Below are 26,424 nucleotides of genomic sequence, written 5' to 3'. Positions count from 1 at the left end.
GAGTAGGTCTTCACTGGTGTTCAAGAGAGCAGTTTCCGTGCCTCTGGCAGCCCTTAAACCGGACTGTTGATCATGGAAGCAGACGGCCATTTTGGTGTGGTGGGTCCCTTGGGTGGATGACCTGTGCAAACCCTGTTTCTTCATGAGTTTGCCCAGGAAAGGGGTGACGGAGATAGGGCCAGAATGAGAGTGTGCACAAGAGAGTGTTTGGGGTTTGGGGGAAGGAGCCAGTGGCAAAAGAGTGGTTGCAGAGGTCAGCCAAGGCTGGAGAAAGAGAGGCAATGTTGTCCTTATTGGTTCTGGAGGAACAGGGGAGCACCTGTTTAGAGGAGACTTTCATGGAGAGGACGACTCTAGAGAACTCACCTGACGCAATGGGAGTGAAAGAGGAGTGTGGGGGGGAGAGGGAGGCGAGAGAGGGTGTAGAGTGGGGAGCAGAAGACAGAGAGGATAGGATGTCCGAGGTTTTGGAGGCATAGTGGGCATCCAGTGCAGAGCAGAGGGCCTGGGTGGGGGAGGGGAAGAGGAGACTGCGGTAGAATTGGCAAGTTCCTTGCAGATTTTAAAGAGTTCAGCCTAGTTGTTAGTAGCTCCAGAGATACGGGCTTGGACATGAGCTCTCTTCTTGGAGTAAATGGAGAGGCGGTATTGCCTTTGAAGTAGGTGGCAAGCCATTTTGTCAGAGGATGAGCTAGCCGTCACCCACATTACACTCTGCAACTTTGCACTTTCATTTCAAAGCAGCCAGGTCGGAGTAATTCCAAGAGTTGCATTTGCATGTGGAGGCACGCTTCATGTGGATCCTCATGACAGGGGCAAGGATGTCCAGGGTGTTGGAGATAGAGAGGTGGAGGTTAACAAGAATAGAGTCAGAGTCCAATGAGGGGGGCGGAGGAGGGATGAAGGAAGAGGCAAATGCAGCGACTGACACATGCTTCATGCGTCGAATGACGGAGAAGGAGACTGGCAATGATTGTGGAGGAGCCAAGGGGCAGGGAAGGTCAAGGTGAGAAGAGAGGAGAGAGTGGTCAGGCCAGGAGAGAGGAGTAATGGGTTAGAGAGGGGTGTGTCAGTAGCAATAAGAGCATCAAGCATGTGTCCGGCTGAGTGGGTTGTGACAGAAGGAAGGATAGAGAGGGAAAAAGCGTTGCAAAGGTTGCGGAAGAGGACAGTGTCCCCAATGAGAGAGTCGAGATGGATGTTGAAGTCCCCAAGGAAGATAAGTTTGGGGGAGGAGGCAAGAAGAGAGGAGGACAGGGCGGTTCATTCTGAGAGGAAGAGGGAGGATGGTCCGGGTGCATCCGGGTTAGGAAGGGAAACACGTAGATTAGGGAAAGTTAGGCATTTTTCATATTTTTTCAATAAACATCTCTTGAAATGGCAATGCCAGGTCTGTCTCCTTCTTCTCACCTTCCATCTTTTCTTAATGGTAGTACACTAGAACTTTGGGTTCATCACAGACAGCCTACAGAGGGGGCCCCTTGCCTGATATCGGTATAAGTGGAAAAGGCTATTTCAGCTAACAAACCACGTGACACAGCGCCACTACGTAGCCAACCGTTCAAGCTTATACGAGGTTCACAGGTACTGAGCAATGCATTGTGGGTATTCAAACTAGCTCAAAACATGCATTTTGCTTCCGAAAATTCTTTGTTTCATCAGGCAGTGCTATTTAACATAATTTTATCAAAACAGGACAACATCTAACAAGGATTCAGACAACCAAATACGTGTTTTAGTCTCTTTAAGGATTGACAGTTCTGTATAGTTTGCCATCTGTATAGACACCAGTTCAGCTTCACCTGGTAGCTACAGTCCCCTGTGTCCACTCTTCCTTGTTTCAGTACATACTTTTGAAGACGGCCAAGTTACCCAGCATTTCTTCTTAAAAAAACGTTCTCATGTTTCTGTTCACTTTGTGAACGCCCCTCTGTCTGGGGTATATTGGTCAACCTACCACAATCCCCCTGCTTGGTTTGCTGACTTTCAGTCAGCTCTCCTCTCAGAGGGTTGTACATGGGTTTGTCTTCCTCTTCTTCAGTGCTGTCTCGCTGTGGTGAGTACCAACTTCCACGGCCCCTATTGGATTTGGGTGAACGATGGCCAGGGCTGTGTGCAATTGGGCCCCCCCCCCAATCTTAGCCTGGGCCAAAAGCTGAGGGTCCCATAGTAAATGGAGTCACCATGTTTGGTAGGGGACTGCAGTGGGGCATGGCCTTGCAATTTTTGGGGAGTATGCAGGCCATAAAGGAAGTGCTTCTATCCCATTATTGGCCCATTCTGTTTACAATGATATGATATGATATGATCGTTTATTTATATAGCGCCTATACACAATGTGTTTCAAAGCGCTTCAAGGCAAGGGAGGGAACAAGGGAAAATACAACCACATTCTTACAGGCCATGAACAGTAAGGATGTAAAATTAACTATCGTACTCGGCCTGACGACATTTCAGATAGTGCAAGAGCTAAGACATGATCATAAGAGCTACAATGATCATAATGGTGCCCTGGGGTTCACAGTACATATGAGCACATCTTTATTTCTGGGTCAACTTGTCATTCCAGCACAGGGGTGAGCAACCTTTGTCTCTCCATATGTTTGGACTACAACTCCCATCAGCCTAAGCTTTGACAGCTGATATCGAGGCATTCTGGGATTTGTAGTCCAAAACATCAGGTTGCAGACTTGTGCTCTAGGAAATTTGGCGTACTTCAATAGGGTGTACTGCGCCGAGTAAGAGTGGTCATAGGGGCAACGCTTTGATTACTGACCAGTGGGGGTGGGGGGCAGTGAACAAGGAAAATGAAATAGGAGAAACATTTTTAGAACAAAGAGTGGGGAATATTGATTGTCTTCAAAAATATGGATTGTGACGAGGAAGAATAGGATTAGGTGTAATGACAATTACCAGTAAATCGTCATGTGTGGGGAAATGTCTGGAATTGAAAGTGGTATGTACTTCTTAGCATACTGCTGAATTCTAATATTGAACAGGCACTGTAAACTGCCATGTTTAAACAACGTTTCCTTGCCTGTGCGAGGTGACACTTAAGGGTCTGCGCTTCGAACCCTCTGGGAATTAAGCGCGTTATAAATAACCAATTATTATTCTTTATTAATTTTTATAGCGCCCTTAACCATTAGTATGGTCACAATCTGCTGTAGGTTGAAAGCCCTCTGGGGCACCGGGATCCAGATGTGGGAACATTTTCGAGGAGGTGCTACTATGTGTGTATGCATATTGGCCGAATGAAGGGGTGACCAAGTCCCTTCTAGCCACCCATGTCGAGCTGGCATGTGGATGGGTGGCGTGATGAAGTCTAGCGAGGATATGCGAGAGCATGATAGTCATTATGTGTGCAGCTACCTATGGAATATTTATTGTGAACGGTAGCTGCATTCTTATGGCAGAGCTGTTATGCAAAGTATCTTCAAGTGGTGTATGATGGCAGATGCATGTGGGTCGGCGGCCGTGGGTCGGCGGCCGTGCCTTCGGCTAGTTTCTACAAGCATGGAGTCTAGAGGGATTCAATGCATAGGCTACCTTCTAACAATTACCTTTATTCAATACATTGGCTACACTCCAAGTCACCTCGATATAATTCAGTCGCTTAATTCTGCATGCACCTAGATTCGGTAGCCTGGCTACCTTCCGATTCTTCTAGATTCCATAACTGGCTACATTATACATTCTCCTAGAATCAGAACATTGGATAGATTCGTTGTTCACCTAGATTCAATATCATGGCTAAACTCTCCATTCTCCTGGATTCAATATAGAGGCTTCATTCACCCAATTTCAATACATTAGCTAAATTCTAAGTTCACCCGTAATTTACTGCAAAGGCTACATTCTGCATTCACCCAGATTCAAACAATGTAAAGTGTGAACAATGCATCTAGATTCATAACATTTACTGTGCCCGATATGCACCTAGATTCAAAACATTTGCTGGACCTTACACGCATCTGGATTCAAGGAATTTGATGTGTGTGAATGACACCCAGATTCAAACATCCGCTGTACCTAATGTGCACCCGGATTCAAAACAGCTGCTGCACCTAATATACAGCTAGAGTCAAGGCATGTACTGTGTGCAAAATGAACCTAGATTTAAAACAATTGCAGTACATAATATGTACCTAAATTCAAAACATTGGCCTAGATTCAAAACATTTGCAGTAACCAATGTCCACCTAAATTCAAAAGATTGACCTAGATTCAAAACATTTGCAGTACCCAATATGCATCTAAATGCAAGAAATTGGCCTAGATACCAAAACATTTTCAGTACTCAATATGCACATAAATTCAAGACACTGGGCCTCATTACAAGTCCGGCGGTAACACTGCGGGTGCTACCGGCGGGTTGCCGCCGGACTCGTGACATTTTACCGGCACCTAGCTTGCTGGTGCCACTGGTACATTACAAGTCTCGTCGGACCGGGAAGATAGGTGCCGGAAAATGTTGTTTCCGGTTCACGGAAGCACCGGCACCGGTTCTTCTGCGAAGGCTCTGCCTACTGTGATCGCTGCGTTCGGCAGTGTCAAACCTGTCGGACGCAGCGGCTATGGCAGGCTGACTCGGAATGTGGCGGTCCGGAAACAAGGGTGCCGGTAGGAAGGGCCCCTACCAGAAACGCTTGGGTGGTTTATTGCGGACTACCAGTAAATAAACAGGACAATCCAAATCAGCTAAATATCATAACTGATCCCTTGGAAACAAACTTAAAAAGAACGAAAAGTTGCTGACTTTAAACTAAAATAAATTAACAATATTCTACACCTGTCAACAATTATTTGAGATGGAAAGTCACACGATTCAATTAGCAAGTTGATATGCATACTGGTGAGAGATATTTTGAGAGGGAGAAAATAAAAATAAGACAATGATTAGTTCCAACAAAAACAATTGTAATTCTAGGGTGGCCAACAGTCCCGTCTCAGCGCGACTATCTCAGTTGTATGAGGCTGTGTACTGAGTCCCAAACGCAATCCATCTGGCATGGTGCAAAGTCCCGAATTTTCTTGTTCACTGCACCGTCAAAGCCTTCCTACCAATCAAAGCCACACGTTTCAAACTCATGGCAGCACCAGGCTGTCTGTTAGTTCCATGTCAGCAAAGCATTACAGTGGGTGCAATTAGAAGTTAATGGGTGCTGCAGACACATACTTGCCAACCCTACCGATTTAGGCGGTAGGATACCGCTTTTTAAGCAGTCCTACCGCCTACCGATTTGGTGGCAACAAATACCGATTTTTTTAATATTTTTGAAACTTTACGATTTCTACACATTTTTGCTTACAGAATGTTGGCATGTATGTGGTATATATGTCCTTTAATTTACAGACATTTCTTTATTAGGGTGAATGTTGTGACTAATCAAAATAAAAGAGTCCATTATACACTTTAAAGCGCTTCTTACTGAATCACTAAAAGACATGTTTAACATTTTAAATTGTGCACATTATGATGTTTCCATAATGCTCCTTGCTTTTATGCAAATCGCTAGGATTGGGTTCTATGAAGAGATACTGGGGCGCACAACCTGGCAGGGGACGATGCCCCTTGTCCTCACCACTTCCTTTCAAAAGCCTTGCCCCTCCAAAGAGGTGACAGTTCCCCCATACATGTTTTCCATTTCCAGCACTGACCACAGTAGTACAGCGCTTTGACAATGCTCAGGTAACACGCATGTAGAATGCTGAACTCTCTCCCAAGGTTAGGGATGGTTGAATGCCAAGGATTAGAATTGTGATTGTGTACAAGTGCCAGGCTCAGTCATTCTCTCTCTTTGCTCCTTCCTTGCCCTCTTGCACAGCCATTCCTAATCCTGGGGAGGAATGGGTAGAGTCCTGCCTCCTCCACGTCTCCTTAATACTCCCAAATACTACCAGTGACCTTGACGGACACAGCCGTCAGTCCAAGTGAGTCTCTGTGGTTTAGCCTCCAAGCCGCTTAGGGTCAGGACTGTGGCTCTGCAAGCTGCCTGGCCACCCTGGGCCAGAAGAGTGTTAAGCCTGTCCCTTAGAGGGCAGGAGTGGCAGCTATAATTCAGTATAGTTTAACATGGCAATGATTTTTTATGGCCATAGAGGAACATGTTGCTGAATGGCTTTTCATGTTGAATGCTACACTATGAAGACCCTAAGCATTAATATTTGTTTTGATATTTTTTGGAGACTATAGAATACCCACATCGTGGGCGCTGCACTGCAACACGAACCAAGAGAAAATGGTCCAATTTTTAGGATGCATATAGTTCTTTTTGCGAAATCGTTTTAAAATTCACTTCCAATATTGCAATTTAAGTCCACTGAAAGGCAGATGGATTCAGTGATTTGTTATGTTATGCTGGGTGTCTTTTAAAAAATATATATATATATATATGCCTCCAGATCTGAGCCACAACAACAAGGAATTGTGGGTATGCAAATTAGCCCAAATACATATCTTTTTCTCCAGGAAATTGCTTTGTCTAAGGGCAGTGCTACTTTATAAATGGCTTAATCAACCCAAGAAAGACATCTTGAAAGGCTTTCAGGTCAACTAGATAATTGGTTTCCCCCTTATTAGTGAGCATCAGTGCAGTATAGTCCTGACAGTGCCTGCTTCTTCTCCCCGCACCCCCATCTGGAGAGAAGATGTTCGCTGTTTGTCTCTCTTGTCAGTCATGCAACCCTGCTAAAGCTCCTCCCACTTCCCAGTGTCCCTAATATATTGAAGGAGGAACTTTGTAGTTGGAGCATTTGGCTATGTTTTTAGCAACACCAACAAAGTTATGGTGGGTTTAAAAAGGTTTGGGAAAAAAATAACCTTTTATCTGAAATGTGAAAATAGGAAAATCCATAAGAGCCAAGTCACACACTCCACAGCGCCCCTAGTAGCCATCGCCAGAAGTTCACCTCCAGTTCTGAGCCATATCAGCAATGGATTGTGGGTATATAAATTAGACAAATTGCAAACCTTTTTCTCCAGCAAATTGTCTTTGTCCAAGAGGGCAGTGCTACTTTATCCATAGCTTAATCAACCCAAGACAGACATTTTGCAAGGCTGTCAGGACAACCACATACCTGGGATCGTACAGTGAAGGAAAGAGAGAGAGAGACACACACCCCCCAACACCTATCTCGTTGGGACAAATATATTCCTGTGAAGGTTTTGAAAGACTTCAGAGAGGAGTGCTTTAGAAATTAGTGAACCATGGATGCATGATGGACCCAACAAGTGCTTGGGCATTCCCTATTTGAGTGTGTGTTGGCCAAGTGTATCAGGTTGGGTTGATGGGCGACCAATGCTGTCCCATATATGTAAGTTGGTGTCTGCCAGGCCGTATGTCGGGGGTGTCATAGGCAAGAATTGGCTGAGTGAAAGGTGACTGGAGGGGAAAACAGGGAGAGGAAAGGGTTGTGCTCATTAACGCGCCACCCCATCCTACATACTTGTCAACCCTACCGATTTAGGTGGTATGATACCGCTTTTCAAGCAGTCCTACCATCTACCGATTTAGTGGCAACAAATACCGATTTTTTTCCAATATTTTTGAAACTTTACGATTCCTACAGATTTTTGGTCACAGAATGTTGGCATGTATGCAGACACAGTAGTTGTGGTATCTGTGTCTTTAAGAAAGACACACACAGCGGAGTGGCGTAACTCTGCTGCGTGTGATTAATAAAAGGGGAAAGTCACGTGCGCACGAGAGCACCCGTGGAGCCCGGACGTGTACTGTGATCCATAGCTCTCAACCATTTATGACGCAAAAGCGGATGAAACCACCCGATTTTACTTTTGGCGGGTGAGAGGCCCATTGAAATGAATGGGCGTGCATGAGGTTTGGCGGGTGAGTCCGCTGTTTACAAGGCGGGTGACACCCGCCAAAAGCGTGTGAGTTGGGAGCTATGTGTGATCTCTGTGGACCAGGAGGGTGTGAGGGGCTTGCGGCGCAAGGGCCTGGTGAAGCCCTATGCCTGAATACAACATTGTCGATGGAGGTGGTCGCATCCAATCACACGGACCCATGGAATCATTGCAGCAGTGAGTTCAAAGCATATTAGCTTCATCTTGAACATTGGACTCACGCTGCGGGGGCAGCGCCTATGAACTGATCGGCCGCCATTTTGTGTTAATGGGGTGAGGGAGGTTGCAGCTCTCTGAGAGCCGACACATGAGATTGAAAAGCCGCTACGTGACATGGACAATGGGATCAAACCCATGAGAATGAGCATCAATTAAGCCCCTTTTGTATCAGTATCAGAATCAAACCTGATCCAGCCTTGATTTGCAAAAGGCTCTGCAGAGCAGAAACACGTGTTATCAGGAAGGGCAACTTTGTGATCAAACTTCAATTAAATCATCATTTCTACATTTGAATACTGGCGCAGAGTCCGGGAGTTTTCTTTATTTTGACTCTAATAGTAGATAGGTTTAGGCCTTTCACCGTCTTACTCCAGTGAACTGCAACACTGCATTCACTCAGAAGATTTTGATACCAATCTAATCATTACTAATTGAAACAAGGTATTTCAATGAGTCGCCAACCAGACCAGCTTTAAGAAAAGCCCTTCCTTTGAGAGATTTCAAAGCATATTAGTTTCATCTCGAACATTTCTCACACCGCGGGGTCAGCGCATGTGAACTGATCGGCTGCCATTTTGTGTTAATGCGGCGAGGGAGGTCGTGGCTCCCACAGGAGTGATTGTGCGCCTCCCTGGCACCAATTTTTGGAAACCCCAGCACGTTTAAACAGGATTATCTCAAGGATTTTTGAATTTTGTGAATGCAGGGGCTGATTTTGCCCTGAATTGAGGAAACGAGATATGTTGAGACCATCTACCATATGCACCCATCCTGAGTGTGGTTGAGTAGTGGCATACTTACACGCTCAATTTTTCTAGTGAGTTGCGGCTCTTGGGCAGTGTGACAGGGATGCCGGTGTGCTCACCATCGTGGGAGACAAACGGCAAGCGGATAGGGCACCGGCACCATTAGTCCCGGGTGGTGCACATGTCGCGCGTCAACATGGGGCATTGGCACCCATGCCGGAGCTTGATGTGTCCGGGGCCCCGTCGAGTTTGAGCCCCAGGTGGAGGGCTTGGATAGATCAAAACTTTTACTTCAGGCCACGGGGGAGACAGATGATAAGAGCATGGTGGCACTGCTTCTGTACTCTGCTGGACCAGCAGTTCACCAGATTTATCAATCTCTCCAGCTGCCTGATGAGAACTACGTGGGGTCCAAGAATGCACTGCTGGAGCATTTTATGGCCCTTGCCAACATTGATTAGGAACAATTCATCATGTGCAGTGTGAAACAAAAGGACAATGAATCCCTGAACAATTTCCATGGTCGCCTCCGACGTATGGCAATATCCTGTGCTTGGGATAATGAGCAGAGCATGATCCGCAACCAGCTCTTCCAAGGGTATACGTCGGGCGAATTGCGGCGTCAAGTGCTGAGGGAACCTCGCCTCACGCTGCCACGGATCTTGGAGTTGGGGAGATCGCATAAGGTGGCGAAAAGCGTGCGAGAGTGCATCGCAATGGACCACTATGCGCGCATCTCCCGTGCACCGCTCCTGGTGGTGGTACAGAGGGGGACCAATCGTGCGGGCTTCTTCAGACGACAACGCCTGTTGACCATGGCTCTGGTGGACCAAGAAGAGGAAAGGGCCAATGAGGTTCCCGAAGAGAATGAAGATGACGAAAACATCTTTTTCATATCACAACGTCAGTGTCCAAGGCCGACGACAGCCGAAATGCACTGTGAACATGGACGGATCACGGGTGTCTCCGTAAACATGATGGCCAAGGTGCACTACGAAGTGAGGGTTGAGTCCCAGGTCTGCATCAGCCCAGAGCCTGCGTTTGTACGTTTGGAGAGCAGACAATTCCCCTGCTGGGGGCCTTTGTGGCAAAAGCTGAGCATGCCAGCAATTCAATCAAGGGCTGCTTCTAAATCACTTAGGAGGTGAGCCACAAAACATTGCTGAGTTGCGTGGCTGCAGAGGCCTTAGGCATTGTTAGCTTTACCTATGGCGTGTACGCCAATGATGTGCAAGACATACTCCGAAGGTTTGGTGGACTCTTTGAAGGGATTGGCGAGCTGGATGGTGAGCTTATGCGGCTCCACACCGATGAATCAATACAGCCAGTCGCCCTGAAACATCAAAGGATTTCGTTCCACCTGCGTGACCTAGTGAACAAAGAGTTGGAGGACCTGGTGAGGTTAGACATCATCGAGAGAGTGGGCGGACCGACACCCTGGGTGTCCCCATATGAGTTGTCCGCAAACCAAAGCAACCTGAGACCGTTCGGATCTGCGTCGACATGAGGCTGCCGAACAAAGCTATAAAAAGGGAGAGGCACCTCACACCAACGATAGATGACAGAGCTACAAGAAGCAAAATTCTTCTCCAAGCATGACCTCCGAGCGTGTTACCATAAGATTGTTCTGCACCCGGATTCAAGATACATAACGATCTTCATCACGCACTGGGTGCTGTACGGGTACAGGCGTCTGAGTTTTTGGGTGTTTGCGGTGGCCGAGGTTTTTCAGAACATAATATGTGGGCGCTGGCTGATTTGGAAGGGGTCCTAAACATTAGCGACGACATCTTGGTGTTCGCGAAGTCAGAAATGGAACACATGGCACGCCTCATGAAGACCCTCGTGCGCCTTCAGGAGTTGGGACTGACGTTACATCAAGAAAAGTGCGAGTTCCTGCGAACAAGCATAGAATTCTTCGGGTTTGTCTTCAAAAGGGGGGGGGGTGTCGCCAGACCCCAGGAAGGTCAAGGACAGTGTGGAGGCCAGATCACCGGAAAACGTGCCGTAGGCCCACAGCTTCCTGGGTATGGTCACCTGGCCACACGATCCGAACCCCTGAGGAGCCTTACTAGGAAAAACTCCACCTAGCAATGGGGCCCTCTGGAACAGGCATCGATTGATGACGTGAAAGGAGCGCTACCGGCAGAGGACACCATGGTGCACTTTGATCCCTTGTTGCCATCGCAGGTGGTCGTGGATGCCAGCCAATTTGGGCTGGTGCGGTCCTAATGCAAAACGACAGCAGTGGGGAGGACCGTCCTGTAGCCTATGCAAGTCGGGCGCTGTCTGAAATGGAGCAAAAGTACTTCCAGATAGAACGGGCTCCTTGGCAGTGCTGTGGGAGTGCCGCCATTTCCGTTTGTACGTGCTAGCCCAACCAGTGACCGTTGTGACGGACCATACACCTTTGCTGCTGATCATGGCAGGGACGTCGTCCAAGCCGCGAGCATGGGTCTAAAGGTGGATGCTTGCCCTGTTGGAATACGGGGCGTTACTGATATACCGGCCGGGAACCAACAATGCTGCTGACTATCTGTTGCTGCACCCACCGGGCCAGAGAAAACGCAGAGGAAGAAGCAAGCGTTGAATAGGCTGACAAGTATGTCCAGCTCCTGGTAGAGTCGTCCACTCCCAACTCCATGCCCATCCAAGAGCTCGAGAAGACATTTGAGTGTGACAAGTGTTTTCAGATCTTGCGAGACGCACTACGGCGGGGTGGCTGGATGGATTGGGGAAGAGGACACAGGAAGCATGTACAACACTTGAGCAACTATGGCGACTGCAGGAGGAGCTGACGTTCGTGGAGTCAGGCCTATTGCTGGAGGGAAACCGGATGGTCATGCCAGCGGGGAAGATACACCAAGTGATTGAACTGGCCCACCAAGGAATTGCCAAAACCAAGGTATGGCTACGGCTCAAAGTGTGTTTCCCTGACCTCGAGAGGAGAGTGGAGGAGTTTGTGGCATCATGTGTGTGGTGCCAGGCAGCCTTACCCGTGCAACGTGACCCACAAACTGAATGCATGCCCTGGGGGACACAACCGTGGGAGACGGTGCATGCAGATTTTGGCTCCATGTATATGCTTCTTGGTGGTGGTCGATCAGTGGTCAAGGTACCCCGAAATGAACTGGCTTTGGGCGACGAGGTGCTGGTCAGAAACTGCCACCCCCAAGGAAAGATGTTGCTAAACTATGAGCCTACTCCTCTGAACATTGTGGTAGTGAGAGGGTTGATGGTGACAGCATAAGATAGAGGTCGACAGTCATCAGGAACGCCAGCTGCTTCAGGAAGGTGGGGGAGGCTGTCCAGTGGAGGCCACACCGAGGAGAGAATCCGCTGAGGTAGATGAATGGGGAGGTCCTGCAGGTACATCGGCTCCCCTGGATCGAGGGTACACAGGTGAGGAGAGTCCATGCAGAAAGGGGGCAGAAGGTATCCCCAGAGAGTGGCAAGGGGAGGCCTGCCCACCTCAGTGACTTATGTACTGAACTCCTGATCTGATCCTCGTGGTAGCAGCTGGACCCAAGCCACCTGTTGTGGCATGCCCACTGTACTGGTCATTGTTAGGTTGGATAGTATTATATAGTGTGATGTGTTTTGTTGTTATGATAAAGGAGGGGTGTGGTATCTATGTCTTTAAGAAAGACACACGCGTAGCAGTGACGTAGCTCTGCCGTGTGCGACTGATAAAAGGGGCATGTCACATGCGCGGAGAGAGTGTCTGTGGACCCCGTACATGTAACAGTGTATGGTATGATCGCTGTGGACAGGGGGGGCTTGCAGCGCAGGTGTTGCCATATGCCTGAATACAATGCTGTCCCTTGAGAGTTTACAGTGGGTGATAAACGGGAGGGTTGCAGAACTCTATACTCTTTGTGAAATAATGACCCGTTTTAAAACTCAGGGAGATTTGTTTAGGCATACTTTATGTCACATGCTGCTAATGTCACCTTCCATTCAAGAGGGGGGAAAGCTAAAACCATATTTTTTTTCCTCAACGTGTTTACAGAACTATTCATATTCAAAGACTCTGCACACCTCCTTGCCCCTGTCATAACTGCCTTTATCAACTCCTCATTTAAAACTGGCCATGACCCTAAGGACCTTAAGGAAGCCTGGGTTTGCCCGCTCCTCAAAAAACCGTCCCTAGACCCAACGGTTCCAGGGAATTATAGGCCCATTACTACCGTCCCGTTCCTTCTAAAAATCCTTGACAAAGCAGCCTACCTGCAAGTCCAGAAATTTCTCGAAGGCAACCGTCTCCTAGACCTGCGGCAATCTGACTTCCGCCCAAGACATGGCACTGAAACAGCCCTTCTAGGCTTAAAGAATCAAATGGACGATCATCGAGACTCAGGCAAACCTGCGCTCTTACTGCTCCTTGATTTATCAGCTGCCTTTGACTTGGTAGAGCATAACACCCTTTGCCGCCATCTTGCCACTGCAGCCAACTTCTCCCCTAAAGCCTGTGCTTGGATCACCTCCTTTCTCCAAGAAAGGTCTATGAAAGTCTTTTCAGACTCAGCTTCTGCCACCCCCAGCATCATCAAATGTGGAGTACCACAAGGATCCTGCATTGCGCCCACCTTCTATAACCTCTTCACTAGGCCCCTATTCAGCATCCTAGACTCTCTGTGCATTTCGTACACAAATTACGCGGATGACACACAAGTGCTTATTCCACTCACTGGCAACTACAAAGAGGACCTGATCACCCTCACCACCATATACTCCACAATACAGTCATGGATGGCGGATAATTGGCTCTGCCTTAATAGTTAGAAAACAGAAATCCTCCTAATTGGCTCACCAACCATTCTGGGCAACCCGGACCAGCAATAACTGTCCTTTACTATTGAAAACATCCCCATCAAGGTATCCAATAATGTTAAGACACTTGGTGTTTACCTTGACTCGGACCTGACCATGGAAAGACAGGTTAACGCTGTTGCCTCCTCTTCCGCCTACTATTCTAACGTCCTCAACGCAGCCAGGCCTTTCTTATCCTGTCAGAACTGTCTCACCATAGCTAGTTAATGTTAAAGGATATTTGTACCGCGTACTATCACCACCGGAGTGGTCCCCTGGCGCTCTGGCGGCTCTGAAAAAGGGGGTGGAGGGTGAGTTAGTGGGAATAAGCTGGAAAAGTGCAAGAGAGTAGTGATGTGCTGTTGGCAGCCTCGCCTGTTGGTCCGTTGGTTGGGATTGGGGTGTTTTTACGGTCGGTAGTCGTGTGCTGTTGTGCAAGTCTATGTGTGGTTTGTTTTGTTGTTGCAGTGTAGTGAGGTTTGTGCGGATTGCTGTTTTTTAGGCATGTGGTTGTGTTTGGTTAGAGTTTGAGAGGTGTATACAGAGGGATGAAATTGTTAGTGGATTAGTTAGTTGACAATTGGTGTCCTTGCAATTATGTCTAGGTGTGATGCTTGCTATCATTCACTATTTCATCTGAGTGTGGTACTTGCTAGTTTGCAATATTCTGTCTAGATGTCAGGCAGGCTAGTGATCACGATTCCCTCCAAGTGTGTCACCTGTCATCACTGACAGTTTCATTTAAGTGTGGCGCATGCTAACATTCATAATCCTGTCCAGATGTGACGCAAGCCAAAGTTAAGAAGTCCATCTAAGTGTGGAACATGCTAACATTCACATTTTTGTCTAGATGCGACATGTGCTAAAGTGAAGAATTCCATCTAAGTGTGGCACATGCTAACATTCACATTTCTATCTAGATTCAACATGTGGCAAAGTTAAGAATACCATCCGAGTGTGACACATGCTAACATTCACATTTCTATCTAGACGCGACATGTGCTAAAGTTAAGAATTCCAACTAAGTGTGGCACATGCTAACATTCATATTTCTATCTAGATGCGACATGTGCTAAAGTTAAGAATTACATCTAAGTGTGGCACATGCTAACATTCACATGTTATTCTGAGGTCGTTATTTTGCACCATAATTGGATAAAGGTTGGACTACTGCAATGCCCTCCTCGTAGGGACGTCGTGTAAGAACCTTACTAAACTCCAACTGGTGCAAAATAACGCCCTCAGAGCGACCACGGGCACATCAAAGAAAGATCACATCTCTGCAGTACGGAGACAGGCTCACTGGCTCCCAGTCAAAGAGTGAATCATCTTTAAAACTCTCTCACTTACTCATAAATGCCTTTATGGTCTGGCACCACCCTACCTTGCCCAAAGAATCATTAAGCACACCTCCACAGGGCCCCTAAGAAAGAGCTAGGCCAACACTATCATCAATCCCAAGTCAGTCCGCACTGGGGGGGGGGGGTCTAGCTTTCCCACACTGGCCGCTTCTCATTGGAACGCCCTTCCTTCTCACCTAAGGATGATCGAGTCCCCATACATGCCAACTCTCCTGATTTAGGCGGGAGACTCCTGACTTTTCGTGAAAAAATATTGCTATTTTTCACGTTCTCCCGCTTAAAATACTTCTAGCCCCAATGCATCCCTATGGGGAAATGTGTGACTCCCGATTTGTCGGATTAAATCTCCCACCCAGGTAAGTCAGAATGTTGGCATGTCTGAGTCCCACCAAGCTTTCCGTAAAGCCATCAAAACCAAGCTTTTTGTATAACTGTATTCCCTACTGCCTAGTGATTATCTGATGTACTATCGATTGAGTGCCCACCTGATTGTTTTTTTCAGTTCACCTACCTTTCATGTTACCAAGTCATTGATTTTCTATGCTCCTGTACCTAAGAGACCTATTCGGTCACCTATACTCAATCAATTACACTTTCATGTAAGGTTTCTTGTAACAGCGCCTCGATGCCCCTGGGCTGTAAGTGCGCTATATAAATAAATAAAGTCAGATTTGTTTATTATGTAATACACTAAAGAAAGTAGTATTTAAGCTCATGAAACCCAATTCTTTTCAAATAATTATATGAACTAAAGAAGGAAAGATATGTGTTCAAGTGCTTCACATGTTATCTCTGCATTTTATCTGGATTCCGTCCCGATTCGTTTCAATTTATGCTATTATTATTTTTTGAACTCACTCGTTATGTGCTAAGAGTTGCTCTATATGTAACAGTGACCGTTTATATATGGACAACACACAATTTAATGTAGCTATATTTGCATTTCCCTAGATATAAGGATGTCGTGTGTGTGCTCATAATGGACACGGGTATCGTTGATCGGCTTTTTTCATGCTAGATTTCAGAGCGGAGTCCTCTTCTGTTTCGCCTCTAGAAGACTGGCCGTAGTCTGTTTTTAGTGTTTATATTACACTCATTACTCTGTGGCCCATTATTGTGCAGGGCAAAATAAATCCTAAGCTCGTTAAAGATTCTGTTCTGCAGCTGTTAAATCCGGGTGACGCGGCGCCTCTCTGTCAACAATGCACTTGGGATGGAATATGGGTAAATGATCTCTACAAATAGGAGGCGTTAAAATGTAACACTACTGCAGTTTATCAAAGATGGTGTCTAACATCACGTGACTGAGGGCGGTACACAAAACGGGGAATCCCCAACACATGGTAGTGCTGCAGAGCCGAGACGTGAGCAGGCTGTGTGGGAACCAGAGCAACAGAGGCACGGTGGAAGCCGGAGGTAGGGAGATAGATACAGGGGGGAGGGTATGCATAATAAACACGCATCAACCTGCACCAAGACTAACAAAACTTTGAAACGCCCCGTCTATACAGCTGCATACATATCTGTGCACTGCCGTATCTAAAAATTGTTTCTTGCTGCTCCCCGAACATATTTCCTCCACGTGAGACATGCCCTTCTGCGCATACACACACTTCTGTCCCATCCTCTCTATTCTGTTACTCTTAAATTTGCTCTTCTGCCACATGACTAATTCTAGGTCCCCGTCCTGCGTTTGCATTCTAATCGCCTGTGGTTTCAGTGTGTAAAGCCCCTTCCCACTTATCCGATGCGGCCATTACACTTTCTGCACACCCCAGAGAACCGAACCTTAATCGCACCGGCTCCCCCGTGTGCCCTTCCCACAGATATCTTTGCATCCCCAGGCCCTCACTGCCCAAATACTCTTCTACGCCATCGACCGTGCGTGCACACGTTTTTGCTACATCCATCGCCTCTAGATAAATGCACTTCTGCCTCATTGAATTGCGCCTTCCACTCCCTGCACAAAGGTTGTGCCTTACGGGCACCCCCCCAGCCCCCCGTCATTCTTGTTGCCCCGAGGTACATTTGTCCACCCCCCCCTCCCCCAATGCGACACACACACTTGTGTCCCATCCCTTCTATTCTGTTCATCCGAAACTTGCTCTTCTGCCACCCGAGCTCTCCCCTTAGACATTGTTTGTTTTTTCTTCTTCTGGCCCCTCCACGACATTCTTTCGTTCTGTAAGGCCTTTGCCTTGTTAAGGCATTGAGCTTCCTGACAGCCCATTGTTGTTGTTTTGGTCGTGGGTCTGCGTTGCCTCTGGTTCCCACTTCCGGTTTTTGAACTTCTGTTTGGCGAGGACTGCGCATGCGAGCGGGGAGAGAAAGGATATGTCGGGCTAAGCTTCCGCGTTGTTGGAACTAGACGTCCAGGAAACGTTTTCTTCCCTCCCCCCCCACTTGAGTGGTCATGTGACCTTTTCGCGCGCTTTTGGGAGACATGATAATGGAAAGAGGACTACTTTTTTCGCCCCAACATTTCAGCAATGCATATGCGTTGGGCCAACGCTTGGCTGCAGGGCGTGTGTAGTTTTGAAGTATCACGGAATTAAAATGCGTTTGTGCGCAGCTAACGCTGCAGTAGGGCACGGTCTCTAAAGATTTCTTACAGAATGTTACTTTCATCTTCCTGCAAGTGCAAGGTGCAACCAAATATCAGAGGGAGCTGCACAGATCATATTAGGACCTACTAATTAGGTGCCTGTTAGTTTTCTTGGGCATACCTGCCAGCCATATGTCAAGCTTGAGAACCAGCTATTATCAATAAGCTATTTAATATACCTCGGCGGGCTACCCATGCTCCAATCATTCCCAGCTGATAACCACAACTTGGTATTTGCTTTCCAGTTTTCCCTTTCCAGGCATGGGTAGTTAGTTAATCCAGACGAAGCGTTGCTGCATTCTGGGACTGGTAGTATTGTAATGAACACAGGCATGCTAGTCCGATCTCGCACTGGACATGAATGCATTAAGCACTGCTGATTGGGTTACCAGCCGGCAGATGCACATCGCATAACCTATTTCCATTACCAATCCATTTTATTTGCCATTGCATCCCCCTCTGCTTTGCAATAAAGTCACATTTCATGTTGCCTCTGCAGTCATTCTGGAACTACCAGATGGAATTCGATAATGCTACTCCCGAAGGTGCCTCTGGTTAACATATTGGCCCATGTCCGTTTGCCCTCGGCTCTCATGAAGCCACACGTTCAAAGCAGACCTTGTTGGGCTGGTGCACCAATCCATGCACTGTGAAAATCTTTTCAGTACTATTGTAATAGAAAGTCATGATTCTATTGAAGCCAGGGCAAAGGATTATACTCATCTCAATTTAGGGTGACCAGATAAAAAAAAAAAAAAAAAAATAGGACGGTCCTTAGACATAGGACTAAAGTAAATACAAATAGCAGGGGCGTGAGGTTGTGTGCTCACAGGCACACTCCTCTCATTGGAAGAGAGCGGCTGGGGAAGGGAAGGGGAGGAAATGGGGGCGTTAAAAGCATTTCACACCCCCATTCGTGCAGGAAGAGTGGAGCCAGGACCCGATTTTGAAATAGGGTCTCGGCAAAAACCGGTACCGTAGTCCTCCACCCTCGCAAACCCCAGGACAGGGTTTGTGAAATTAAAAAAAACTCCCAGGACCACGGGACAGAGGGTGATTTCCTGGGACTGTCCCGGGAAAACCAGGCTCTGGTCAGCCTATCTCAACCATAGTCAAAACTACAATTCTCATGATTTAAGCACATTTTGTAGTTTGTTGTTAACTGATTCCACCTGGCGTATATCCAATCAGTCCATAATCTGTTATAGCATCCCCTGATTTCCTTGTTTCATCCTTTCTTTAACTGAAACTTGCATCCCACCCAGTTAACGCCTGAACTTCAACGATTTATCTCCTAGTTTTCATGATCCTGACGCTTTGAGCTCTGCACCTGCCAAGACCTAAACAGTACTATTGAAACCTGCCATTGAGGTGCCCAATCGCGTGCATACATTTCAGACATGTAATTGATGCTTCAACACAATCTGTCTTCTCCAGGCAAACCATGAAGTGCATCTTTGCGATTGTTAGGGTGGGATAATCCTTCGCCTTTGTGTCTTTAATAGAATCATGAATTTCTATTGAATATCTGTTTTCTATAAGATCTGGAAGCTTGGATTATGCTAGTTTAAAGCCTACTCACCGCCGACATAGACACTTGGTCGAAAATAAAAATTCTTAAGTCTACTCGTTTGACTAGTTATCTGCCTTCAAAATGTCCTCCAAGCGTGCCCCCATCTTGAATGCTGTGGACACCAAGGCACACCTAATTGAGTGGTGCGTATTCTACATCGATGTCAACCTGATTCGTACACTAATTTACCCATCTTGCCAGGTTAGCTGTAGACGCTGCTGTAAAAGGTTTCCTCACAGCTGTTACTAACAGAGATTCCCCTTTGTGTCTTTGATGTGCTGACATATTTTCATTTACCTTCAGACATCTGACTGGACATAGTTTAGGCCGATCTGGAAATGCTGCGTAATCAACCATCTTGATCCCTGTCATAGTCCTTCTTGTTTATATAAAAGGTTATGCCTGTTGGAGAAAAGGACTTTTCTGTCCACCTCTACAGCTCTGACATCCGTCACCCTCTTGCATCAGATTAAGCAGAGGGTATGGTAGTCAGTTTTGCTCATAGAGCCTATCTGGATAGCTTTTTTATAGTCGGGCCATACCTCTAACAACCTCAACACCTCACTAACGTCCCACGGACGTGAATATTTTGTAGCTGGTGGTTTCGTGCTTTTTATCCCTTTGATCAACCTACATACAAGTGGATGTTCGCTTTTAAGGTTACCCTCTCATGTCCAGCGGAACTCGCTGAACGTTATTTGTTGATGGTTTGGTATGCTCTACCCTGAGCTCCCTGTTTGGCCAAAAAAGTTTACTACATAAACTATATCTGTTCGAACGGGATCTCTCTCTCTCCTCTCTTTTTCTCTTTCGGCTTTCTTGGTTCCAGGATTCTCAGATGTACTGCTGAGCCTCTCCCGAAGTCCTGGCTTCGTCTAGGATCCCTTGAAATCACTCGCGCTACTAGGCTCAGCCTCCCTGACTGAACCAGAGGGTGGTACTCTCCTGCTGGTCCCCGCAAAATATACTCCATCCGGGGCAGTAAGCTCGGTATATCGTACAGCATCTCTAACGGATCTGGGAACCAAGCCTGACCTTTCCATTCTGGAGTCACTATAATTACTCTTGCTTTGTTTCCTTGTGCCAATGTTCGCAGAATCGTGGCGAACGGAGGGAAAGCGTATTCTGTGGCTGGCCCCCATACATGGAGAAAGGCATCCGTCGCTACTGCTTCTGGATTCGGTTCTTAGCTGAAGAACCGTGTAGCTTCCTGTTCAATCTCAGCGCAAACAGATCCGTCTGACATGGGCCCCTCCGACTCATGATCTCTTGGAATACAGTCTTGTCCAGCTGCCAATCAATAGTCCCTCGGGTGTCTCGAGTTCCAGTCTATTTGGTTCTGGACACCCGGCAGGTGAGTCATTCTGACCCTTCTCTGAAGGCATAAATGCCCAAAATCTTTCCCTAGCTCTGCTAGCATCTTGGACTTCGTCCCTCCCAGGAGATTGATACACCTGACCACGGAAACGTTGACCTTGAAAAGAATGGTACATTTCTTCTTCTCTTGGGTCCAGCATTGCACTGCGAATGAGCCTGCGGCAGTTGATGTGGAGGGCTAGCTTTTCCTCCGACCATCGTCCTCCTTTTGTCAACACACCGGGCCCCCCAGCCCCATCGCCTGGCGTCACTCTTTAATAAGGTCCGGGGATGATCCAAATATATCCCTCCCATTCCAGGCCTCCATGTGGTGATGCCACCACTTCAGTTCCATCCTCACCTCTTGCGAAATGGGGACTTGCTGCTCGTAAGGCAGTCCCTGTCTGAGATGCTGTATTTTTAAGCGTTGCAATGCTCGATAATGAAAGGGGCCTGGAAATGTGGCTTGGATTGATTGATGATGGATGGCCTACTAGCCTAGCTAGTTCCCTTGGGGATATCGAATCCTTTGCCATCATGGCTTTTATCTTCTTGATGGAGTTCAACTTCTCTATGGGCAATCTGAGGGTTTCCTGTTCTGTGTCCACAATGAAACCCAGAAATTCCATTGATTGGGCCAGGATTAACTCAGACTTCTCCCAGTTGATCAGAAACTCCAACTGTTGCAACAAGTCTGTTGTGGTCCTCGCCTGCTCCACAAGCAGTTTTTGTTCTGGTTCATTAGACATATGTTGTCGAGGTAAATAATCAAGCTGATGCCTTTGTTCCCTGAGATGTCCGACCACTGGCTTCATCAGCTTGGTAAAGCACCAAAGAGCCAATGCTAGCCCGAACGGGAGGTTTATAAACTCCCATCTCTGTCCTTTCCGGAGAAATGAGAGTAGATGACGCTGATTCTGAATTATGGCAACCATCAGATAAACGTCCCTTAAGTCTACTTGCGTTAGCCAGTCCCCTTTCTGGAGTATGTACCCCAGCAGAGGGATTCCCTCCATCTTGAAATGTCTGTATATCAGAAAGGCATTCTGCGCCCTGAGGTTGATTACTGGTCTGACCTTGTGCCTGCCTCTTAACAAAAACATGTTGCCTAAGAAACCCCCCGCACCACTGCTGCTGGTGTGATGGCATTCTCTTGCCGCAGTTTCTCTACCTCACTATCTAATATAATTTTTCGTCTTCCCCGATAAGATTGATCGCTCTTGGCTGATACACCTGTATCAGTTCTTGCAAGAATTCTAACCGGGAAACTTATTTCCAATACCCAGGGGTCTCCAGATACCTCTCTACACTTGTGTAAACTGCGGAACTCCCCGCCCCCACCCCACTGGCGGGAAGTCTGCGCCTAGCATGTATTCTCGTGTTATGGCCCCAGCTCTTCTGTGTTACTGTGCTATGGTTTTCCACTGGACTGCCAGCGTCTCTGCCTCTACCCCTTGCTCTCTAAGGGGTTGACGCGGCGGTCCTCTTGCTCTCTCCATTGTGCTCTGTTTCCAGAGGGCCTGTATGATGTATATCGGCTGGCCAAGCAGCCCCTGCCTCTGCCAGCCTTATCAAAAAATGTTCTGCCTAAGATAGTTTTCAAGGAGGCCTGCGCCTTGTCTAGTGTAGTGTAACTTCCTCTTGGCTGATGCTTCAGACGGGGCCAGCTCACCTGGAAGTCAATTTTCACTAACGTGGACTCTTTTCTCTGTCCCTATGGCACTATTGGCATTACCCAATAAACATATTGCTCTCTGCGCCCAGCCTGAAACCACATCATGGTCTATCAACTTTCTTTTGTTTGGCCTTCTCTGCAAGCTGCTATATCTTTTGTTTATCCATTAGTCTTGGCGTATCCAGTAGCTTGTCTTGGCATACGCTCCATGACCTTTCTATGCCCCTCTTATGTCCTTGCCATACTGCCCCATGAAGGTCAGCATGTGCTCATCGGTCTCTGGCACCCTGGGCATTGGCCACTCTGCCTGTTTCTTATTTCTGGCTTCCTTACTTAATAGTGCCCTCAGCCTCCAGTATGCTGTAATGTTGATGGTCGGTTCCCACTCTGAAGACCTGGGGTGGATTAATGCATCAGGGTCGAATTCCTCTCCTTGTGCCTCATTGGCTGATGGCCTGCTTCTTTTGCTCCTGTGCTTCCTTGCACTGCTGGAGGACGAGTCCTTTGACTCTTGCAAGCTCCTGACCGATGAATCTTCGCTACTCTGCCAGCTCTCATCGGTTGACTCATAAGAGCTTTCCTGGCCATATCTGCTCCATGACCTCGCCCTTCTATTGCGACTGTGCTTTTTGTGTGGTGTACTCTAGGGAGAGGGGGATGCAGATGCTACCTCGACACACATTGTGTATAGGTGCATTATAAATAATCAATAACATAAATGGCCCTCTACCGGCACCTAGTGCCCTCTGAACGGCCTGACAATGTTTGGGCCATCCGAGTCATCGTTTGAGAATTTTCTCCTGCTCATGACTCTTAGCTTGCTCGGTTCAGTTATGTTAGATGAGCAGTTCACTTGGGATGCCCTCGTTATTTGCTTTTATTCACAGCTAGGCGTCAATGGGCCATGTTAAACAGTTTTACTTGGGACTGTGCCCGTAAACCGCAAAGCTGTTAATGGACGGGTGACCCGGTGGAGTTGTTACCAGTTTGTCTTTTGTGCTATTTGAAAGAGAGGTGTCTAGTGAATTCCAAGGGACTTGGCACAGGTGGCCAACTGGGCTGTGAAGCCCGCATGTGCATAGCAGAGAGCCAGGTCTGGATGTCGGGGTGTTCAGTGTTATTGGTCTGGAGTAGGAATTCAGTCTTGGGGTAGTTGAGCTTCAGGTAAGCACAGGACGTCCACCACTGGCCTTGAGCCTGTGGATTCCTTTGATGGAGGATATCTTGAGGTCGAGCTGTGTGTCACCTGCATATTGGTGGATGTTCTGTGAAGCGGGGAGTGCGGTGGGGTTCCAATTGGCTCCATTTGAAGATTCATAAGGGACTCAACATGTGAGACTGCAATTAAACATGTCGGGTTGTGCATAAGGGATCTACAGAGCAGTTGGTGCGGGAGGGTTCCTTTAGTCGAAGTCAACTGTTCACTCTTGTTCCTACTGGTTTGAGTATTGATAAAATGGTACTGTGGAGGGGCCAGTGATTAAAGACTCAAAACACGCTGCTTGAAGTACTGCTGTGAATGTATTTCTTCTTGGGGAATTTTTATAAATTACTGGTGGGGTGGGGTTCCCTCTTTTGGAACGGACCCTATTTGGCATTGCTGGGTTCTCTGACCCCACATAGTGGCATTACTGGGAGAGCTAGCAGGACTAGTTGTGTCTCTGGCTGGTTGGGCGCAGAGTTAAAGATCTTCATGGCATTATCAGATGCCTTTGTTCCTTTCAGTTGTTTGGCAGCAGTTTGTGTTCTTCCTTCATGCCGCATTGGGGTGCCTTTTTTGAAGTTTTGCCCAGTTAGAGTATGGTTGCAGAATTTGCCTTCTCCCATTTTGAAACTGTGTCTGGCAGTGTTTGGATAATTTGTACTTGTGGGAGCATAGGCGGTGTTCTCCAGTGGCGCAAGGGTGATGGCGTATGCCTTGCAGCATAGCGTGGCATGTGCTCATTTGGTTCTATGAAGGTGGCTTGTGTTGTGGTTTCTGCCATGTTGGATGGCAGTGAGATTCATTATTACACTCTTGGAGCGCACTTTGTATGATAATCCCTCGAGTGCCCGGTGGCATCTTGGAGTTCCTCCTTTTTAGTAGGCTGCAATATTTCTGTTTGTTGGCGCATAGCTTGGATCGTTAGGTTGTCTCATGTTGGAGAGGCTTTTGTAAGATTGTGTTCTTTGTTTATCAGAGCGCTGGATGGCAAAGTGTATTCTTCATTACTAGCTATATTCTTTGGTTTTTATGTTATCGTAGGATAGAAGGAGCGCAGGGCCAGTTTCAGTATTATTCTGTGTATACTTGATCAGTAGTTCTCAGGCACACTGAACCTCTCTCAGGTTCCCAATGGACTATGCATGATTGTTTATTTGAAATTCTAAAGCGTGCAGGGGCCCTGAGGCATCGTGGAGCTGTTAAAGAGGATTCACTTGGATACAGTACAAAGGAGAAACGAGCTTGGAAGATGAAAGCATTACATAGTTCATTGCATTAATACAGTCGGTATGTTGCATGGTTACAGGGGAACTCCGTCAGGATCACTCTAGTTGAAGAGGTTTGTTTTCAAGGCTTTTCTAAACACGGTGAAAGAGGTTTCATTTCTGAGCTTGTGGTAGTATGTTCCAGTTTTCTTGGTGCTAACATGCTAACACTGAGAAGCTGGCACCACCAGCTTTGATTCTTTTGAAGGGCGGGACTGAAAGCTGGTGTGAGTATTGGGTCTGTGTAAGTCTGATGGCGGGCGCCTAGCGAATTCGTTCTGACAGACAGGGGGTGCCAACTGGGAGAGGCATCTGTGGGTGAGTATCTGCCCTTTGACTGGTAGCCAGTGGGCGTCTCGTCTGGCCTGATAGATATGCTCTCTCGCTCTGAGCGTGTTATTTTGTATAATTTGCAGTTTGAGATTTTATGATTAAGTTCTAGGAGAAGGACATTGCAATAGCCCAACTTGGCACCAATGGTGGCTCTGGCTATGTTGAGGCAATTTTTGGCAGGGAGGTAGGGTTTTACGGCATTAATAGTTTTGGCTGTGAGAAATGCTGACGATGAAATGGCGCTGACTTGACGCTTCATTGATAGGGTGGAGTCTTGGTACACACCAAAGCTTTTGACTGCAGCAGAGACTGTGATTACAGTATTCTCAATGCTGAGGGTACTGTAAAGTTTGTTCAGGATTTCTCAAGTTTGTTCAGGATTTCTCTGGGATCTACCAGTAGGATTTCTGTTTTGTCCCCATTGAGACATAACCCATTAGCCGCCATCCAGGCCTGAATGAAAGCATAGGTCTCTTGAGAGTTAAGATCTTGCTCATAGAAGCCGGAGAGAGGGGGGAGAATGTGTGTCATTGGCATAGTTTGTAAATCCAATGACGTGCTCGTCCAAATAAGAGGTGGTGTGAAGAGATTGTAGAGGGTTGGAAGTGCAGGGCTCTGCAGTCGATTTTGGGGGGGGGGGAATGGGGTGGTCGAGGCTTGGTCAGAAAAGACCCTCATGGCTCTACCTTCCAAGAAAAATGTGACCCAGGCTGTGGCTTCCTGGGAAAAGTGAGCAGCCTCCGTGAGGTGTCTGCATAGAATCTTGTGGTCGACCAGGTTGAAGGCGGCCAAAGGCCAGGAGAAGGAGAAGCGCAGGTTCCCTTTGCCCATTGTTTCAAGTAGCTGATTCTTTAGGGCTAGCAAGGTTGACTCTGTGCCATGACGTGGACGGAAGCCAGATTGCCTTTTCCCCAGGATGTTGTGCGATTCCAGATAAGACTGGATCTGCAGACATGCAGCTTTATCTAAAAATTTTAACAAGAAATGTATGGTGGTGATTGGCCTGTAAATGTTAGGGGAGTCCGGATGGAGGGTAGATATATTTGTTTTTGCGACGGTCCACCCTTGATTACTTGAGGGAAGGGGGGGCGATACCTGACTTGAATGAGTCATTAATAAACGCTGTGAGAAAAGGAGCTAGATATTCTGCAGTCTTTAATCAAGTTCACTGGGCAGATGTCACCCTTGCAGAGAGAAGGCTTGATATGTCTCATGAGCAGTAAGACTTCAGGTTCGGTTATCTTTGAAAGCAAAGGGCTTTGGGTTTGTTTTCAACGAGTTGTCGCCTGATACTGGCCCAATGACTGTAGACCTGGAGTCGGGAACAGTGATCTTAGGCAGGGTGTTAAAGTGAACCTTAATTATTTTCTAAAGGGTGTTTATTTTGTCGCATGGCATGTTGAATATT

General features: G+C 47.2%; 1 protein-coding gene across 3 annotated transcripts in view; it reads left to right on the top strand.

Moving 5' to 3' along the window:
* Nucleotides 1–26,424, top strand: part of TP53 (tumor protein p53) — a 277,553-nt gene that overhangs the window by 163,849 nt on the left and 87,280 nt on the right. The window contains exon 1 of one of the 3 annotated variants that reach the window (XM_069645384.1): nt 16,289–16,421. The exons of the other annotated variants lie outside the window; for them this stretch is intronic. The gene's annotated coding sequence lies outside the window, so the exon portion shown is untranslated. Of the gene's footprint in view, nt 1–16,288; nt 16,422–26,424 lie in introns of those variants that run through there. 3 annotated transcript variants of the gene reach the window in all.

Source organism: Ambystoma mexicanum, chromosome 1p (assembly GCF_040938575.1).
Source record: "Ambystoma mexicanum isolate Mex_15411 chromosome 1p, UKY_AmexF1_1, whole genome shotgun sequence".
Taxonomy (NCBI): Eukaryota; Metazoa; Chordata; class Amphibia; order Caudata; family Ambystomatidae; genus Ambystoma; species Ambystoma mexicanum.
Note: the sequence above shows the minus strand (reverse complement) of the source record. Positions and strands in the feature narration are given on the sequence as shown.